This window comes from Astyanax mexicanus, chromosome 3, assembly GCF_023375975.1.
Source record: "Astyanax mexicanus isolate ESR-SI-001 chromosome 3, AstMex3_surface, whole genome shotgun sequence".
Lineage (NCBI taxonomy): Eukaryota > Metazoa > Chordata > Actinopteri > Characiformes > Acestrorhamphidae > Astyanax > Astyanax mexicanus.
In genome coordinates this window covers 47274978-47280896 of record NC_064410.1, presented here as the reverse complement: position 1 = coordinate 47280896, position 5919 = coordinate 47274978, and positions in this window count along the sequence as shown.

Genomic DNA, 5919 nt, shown 5'->3' with positions numbered 1-5919 from the left:
AACAAAAAGATGCAGAACTTTTAGACACCAAATAATTCAAAGAAAACAAGTTCATATTCATAAAGTTTTAAGAGTTCAGAAATCAATATTTGGTGGAATAACCCTGGTTTTAAATCACAGTTTTCAGTTTTCATGCATCTTTGCATGTTCTCCTCCACCAGTCTTACACACTGCTTTTGGACCAGTTTATGCCACTCCTGGTGCAAAATTTCAAGCAGTTCATCTTGTTTGATTGTCTTCCTCTTGATTCTTAGGTGTTTTTTTTCCAGAGATGTACATGTTGGGCATCCTCTATTGCATTGAATGTGGGTGTAATTTCTGCTACAGAAAGTTGTCTGTTTGCAAGGACACTTCTATGGCTATAGCCATAGACGCCCCTGGTCACAATCATTATTACACACTGTGCTGCCCACTGTGGGTGGTAATGCTTTTATGATGTATTCCCTGTACTAAGGTGACACTGTGGCTTAAGGAATGGTCAGTGCAACTCCAGAAATGGAATGTCCAACTATCTGGCACCCACTGTCAGGCCTCGCTCCAACTCCAATAATTCACATCGCCTAACTATGAGCTAGCACTTTTGGTATGTCAGTGTGTATTGCTACTTTCTCAAGCTAAAATATTTCAGCCTTTGACACTGGAACTTTCTCTCAGTCTGGTTAGTATAACTTTCTCATGAGAGCCTACAGTGGGAGAACACTTTCTACATGACCTCTTTGTCAATCTCAGCATGTTTTGTTACTATAAACATCCATTTTTTCCACTTTTTTGCACTTGGCCAGGGATTAACCACTTTTATTGGCTTTGAAGCCAGGAGAGATTTCGTAAACAGGATTTGACTTTCAAACTTTGCTCAGTAAGGACCGACAGTCTAATGAGGGCTTTGTGTTTGACAAAACATTGACCTAATCATGACTGTCCAGTCAGAATCAGCATTTTTTCTACCACCCAGTCTTCCTTAAAGTATTTAGGGTTAAACACTTTAAACACCAAAACTTTTAACTGAGGTAACATAACATCAAAACTCATGTACCTTAAAGAATATGGCTTTGAAGGATCAGTAGACCTATCTAGGGTTGATAATGTTTTAGCTGACGGGCTGTGTTGCATTTGTAGTGTTGTCAGTGGCCACTGTGTCAGAATTGGCTGTGCTTGGAAGAGGGTGAATAACCCTGTCAGATTTTACTTCAAAGCTGCAGTGACGTGAGGATTATGCTGATAAGTGTAAATAGTGAGGCTTCTTGTTACTTTATAACAATAAGCTACTTCTTCCTGTCTCTGTCTCTCTCTCTCTCTCTCTATTTCTGTCCCTGTATGTGGCTCTGTCTTTCCTAAAATTCGTGCGTTAGTATTTCTATTTGGGACACCTAATCATTTATTCGAGGGCATTAAAATAGAGTTTTTGTTGGATTAACTGTCTGTACTCTCCAGGAATGGCCCCATTTTCTACTGCATTTTGGAACACTGCTTTTCAGATATAAGGGCACTAGTGAGGTCAGGACTTTGGATGATCAGAATCCTACCTTTTCCCAACACCTCAATACTGAAAAACTATCATTACAGAGAACAGATTTCCACTGCTCCACAGTTCAATACTATGACAGATTAAGACTTAGTTCCTTAGGGGCTTTATACCCCTCTAACAGATGCCTATAATTAGGTTTATGATTACCTGCTCATGATTACTCTATTCTATTGGCAGTATTTCCATTCTAGAAAAGCTGTGTGTGCTCATTTACACTTCCATGTCAGCAGTGGGTGCTAATGAATGCACCTGAATGCATTAATTTTAAGGCATATCCACAAAAATTAAGACACATAGGGTCAGTTTTCCAGACAGTGATTAAGTCTTTAATCTTTAGTCTTTAGTCTAGTCTTTGACACCACTGCATTGAACCCTTTCAGACCTGAATTATGTTTCAATAATGGAAAATTCTAAGAATACTGTGTTCTGTCTGTAATGCACACAGAATAATACACTAATATGCTATTATTAAATCTATATTAAAACAAATCTAATCAACTCCTTTTTTATTCCTAAACATGATGAAAAAGTTCTAAATCACAAAGAATTAGTAAAAAAAAAATGTGCAAAAAAGCATTTGAAAAAAAAAACTACATGATGTCTAATGTAGTCTGGAAGGATTAAATTGAGAATTTCCATTGGAAGGAAAAACCGGGTCAAAAAACTTTTTTATTTCTCAATATTCACCCACTTAATTAAACCAACTGCTTGTTTGTACACTCACTGTTCATTTTTAACTACAATTTACCACTAACCATTTAGGAGTACTTTGTAGTTCTATAATTACAGATTATATTTATTCAGTTTCTCTTTATTAATATAAATATCCTTTTTTCACCCTGATCTGCTATGATCAGGAACCCACAGAACCACCACATTGCAGCTATTATTTGGGTGGTGGGTCATTCTTCTCAGCACTGCAGTGACATTAACATTGGGGTGGTGTGTTAGTAGTGTGTGTTATGCTGGTACGAGTGAGTGAATCAGACACAGCAGTGCTGCTGGAGTTTTTAAACACGGTGTCCTTTCATCTGTTAACTCTATTAGACACCCCTATCTAGCTCATCCATTAAGCTGCACAGTTTGTGATGACCATCCTTTAGTCCTTCACCAGTGGTCAAAATACACTGACCCTGTTCACTTAATATTTCTGGTTTCTGTCCAGCAGTGGCACTGAGGTGTTTAAAAACTCCAGCAGCACTGCTGTGTCTGATCCACTCATACCAGTACAGTATGTAATTATATGCTCAGTGGAGCTGATAACATAGACAGATAGTGTAGAAACTCACTGAAAAAGATTAAAAGTTTAATTAGTAGTTTAGTAGCGTTCCAGTCAAAACATAATAAGTAATTTCTAAAACCAGTCCAGCTCTTTGTAGCCAAGTAAACAACACTCTTTTGGGGAAAAAATACCTTAATAAAAAGTCCTTTTGTACCACGTGTTTAATGTTTGTTTAAATACAGCTCTGTTCATTAAGCAAAATGAGAACTCCATCTGTCCTCACTGTGCCTTCATGTGGCTCACAACATCAGGAATAATTCTTCAGCTCACATGGACACTAGATTTACTCCAGGCGTCTTCCACAAGGACAGACGATGGGAAAACAACAGATATTTTCTAGCCTAAAAGTGTCTTTTAACTTCTTCAGCAGGGAAATCCATTTAGACTAAATACAGATATAGACTGAGGAGAAAAGGCGATGATGTCAGGGGGGTTAAGATTTTCCATCTGTCCTATAAACTCTAGGCACAATTGTTCTATTAGAGTATTGTAGGTAAAAGATTATATATAAATACAGTACTCAACAAAGTTTTTTTCCACCCAATTTAAAGCCTCCTTTAATAAGGACTCAATAGTGTTTTGTGATGGCATGATTTTATACTGTTGGGAACCTTAACTTTGCTAAACAAAATTAAATAGCTGTTCTATTAAAGGTCTAATTTCCTCTTACTTGTGACTTATGACTCTACGGCTCTGCAGTGGACGGTCACAAGCTAAGGTGGGCAAGGCCATGAATACTAATTTTGGGGTTGAGGTCAGTCTGGGGCCTTTTCCTGATTAATTCATTTTTCTGCCTATTTTCTTTAATTGGCTAATGCTGGCGATGGTACTTGATGGCGAGATTACACCTTTAAGAGTTTTGTTGTGTGCATGCATTAAGCTATAATTGACTATTAACAGTGGGTGAAGAGTTCATCTGATATACCAGTGGAAATACTGCTTTAAGTACTCAAAGCTGTGACATAACCTTTATACTGGTGCCCTACACAGGAATGCAGGAACACAGGAGTTCTGCACTGTATGTATGTTGAGTTAAAGTTCATAGCTTGTTTATCTAAATGAGTCAGAGAAGCCGATGCATGCTCACAAATATTTATGGGTGTCAACTTGGTTAAACATTGGTGATGGGTGGGACTATTTCCTAGTCCAATTTGCAGAATTTTGAGAGATACAATCCAGTAATACTTCTTAACAACCTCAGTTAACATGTTCCTACACTTTAGATCCAGTAGCTGTATCTCTCAGCTTGTCAACAAATGTATGTGAGAAATATTTCCAATAAAATAAGACCATCTAGAGCAAATAAACATGAACATATACAGTTTAACCAACATATAGTAATGCTAGGCATGGGCTTGAGTGTCTTCTTAAGCTTATATCTAGAATTTCAGGGCATTGTCTTTAAAAGCATGCTTTAAATCCTGGATTATGATGTTCTAGCAGTGTATCTGGTTGGCAAATACTGCAAACATTAAGTTCTGAACACAGTTAGTCACATTTCCAGTCAGTGTGACTCTGGTAGCCAGGACAGGAGGATTGAGTTTCTAGTAAAAGCTTGAAAACGTGTAACTGTGATTTGTGTCCTGGGAAAACTGGAAGAATGAATGCTGTGGGCTGGAAATGTGACACTGGAGGACAGGAACAGTAGGTGCCCTAAGGTGCAGCTCTGAGTTGGTTCTTTATCTGCTTCTTTCCTTACATAAAATTTGCCCATTTGTCATATCAGAGTTTGCTATCGGTGTGTCTCTGTCACATTTCCCCTGTTTTCACTGAGAGAGACCACATACAACATGCTGTAAACGAAGACAGGCCCACCTGTGTTCTCTGATCTCTGGCAAACTCTGCCACACCATCTGTCAGCTTTTCCAGTCATGAACTGACCTGCCTGAGACTCGGGGTGGACAAAAACAGAAGTTGTTTTTTGTTCCCACAGTATATTCCCAAAAATACCAGCCAGCCCTCTGCTCTAGTGCAAGTGCCAAGTGGTATCATGCCTCATGTGCTTTAACTGACTAATAGTTTTGGTGACCACTTTAGTTTTTGAATCAGTTTCAGATTTTTTATTTTTTTTTTTCAGAAAATGTTATATTTATTTTTAGTACAAACTTTTCTAATTATTGAATAAAATGAACATTGTTGTTTTATTCTGTAAACTACAGATAATTTTTTTCCCAAATTCCAAATAAAAATAGTCATTTAGACCATTTATTTGCAGGTAATGGGAAATGGCTGAAATAAAAAAGATGCAGAGCTTTCAGACCTCGAATAATGCAAAGAAAAGCAAAGCTCATATTCATAAGTTTTAAGAGTTCAGAAATCAATATCTGGTGGAATAACCCTGGTTTTCATGGTTTCACACTTTTCATGCATCTTGGCATGTTCTCCTCCACCAGTCTTACACACTGCTTTTGAATAACTTTATGCCACTCCTGATGCAAAACTTCAAGTAGTTCAGCTTGATTTGATGGCTTGTGATCATCCATCTTCCTCTTGATTAAATTTTAGAGGTTTTTAATTAGGTAAAATCATAGAAACTTTTTTAAGTGGTCTATTATTTTTTGTCAGAGCTGTATATTTCTGACTTAACAGGTTAAAGAGTACTAGCTAGCACATGTAGGGCCTGCATGCATAACCCAATTGAAAATCAGAACACTTCTGCAGTTGTCATGTTGGCCACACGTACTGTGTGGATGGATGTCAATGATGAGCTTCATCAGTGATGTGATCAGGAGGGGTTAAACAGGGGCCTCATCTAAGTTGTACTCTGCACTGGAGGCCTAAATGGGACCCGTGTGAGGTTAAGGTGAGCTGTAGTGACTGGGCCCAACTAGGTCAAACCCACTGAGAGCCTATGCCCACCTGTAACCCACCTAGCCCACATTCCTTCCTATGTGTGCCCCTCATTATCATGCTGGCTGTAAGGATCACCAGCCAATTGTAGTGCAAAGGGCGGGGTTCTAGCTTATCCTATGTAGGGTGGGCGGAGTTTGTGGGAATACAGGTGGGGGGAATAGGACAGCTCATAGGATGGGAATAGACAGGGAGTGTCCAAGGTTCTGAGGTCACTGTGGTCTTTCTTTTTTTTAAATCAAACGGGTAAAACTGGTGGAGC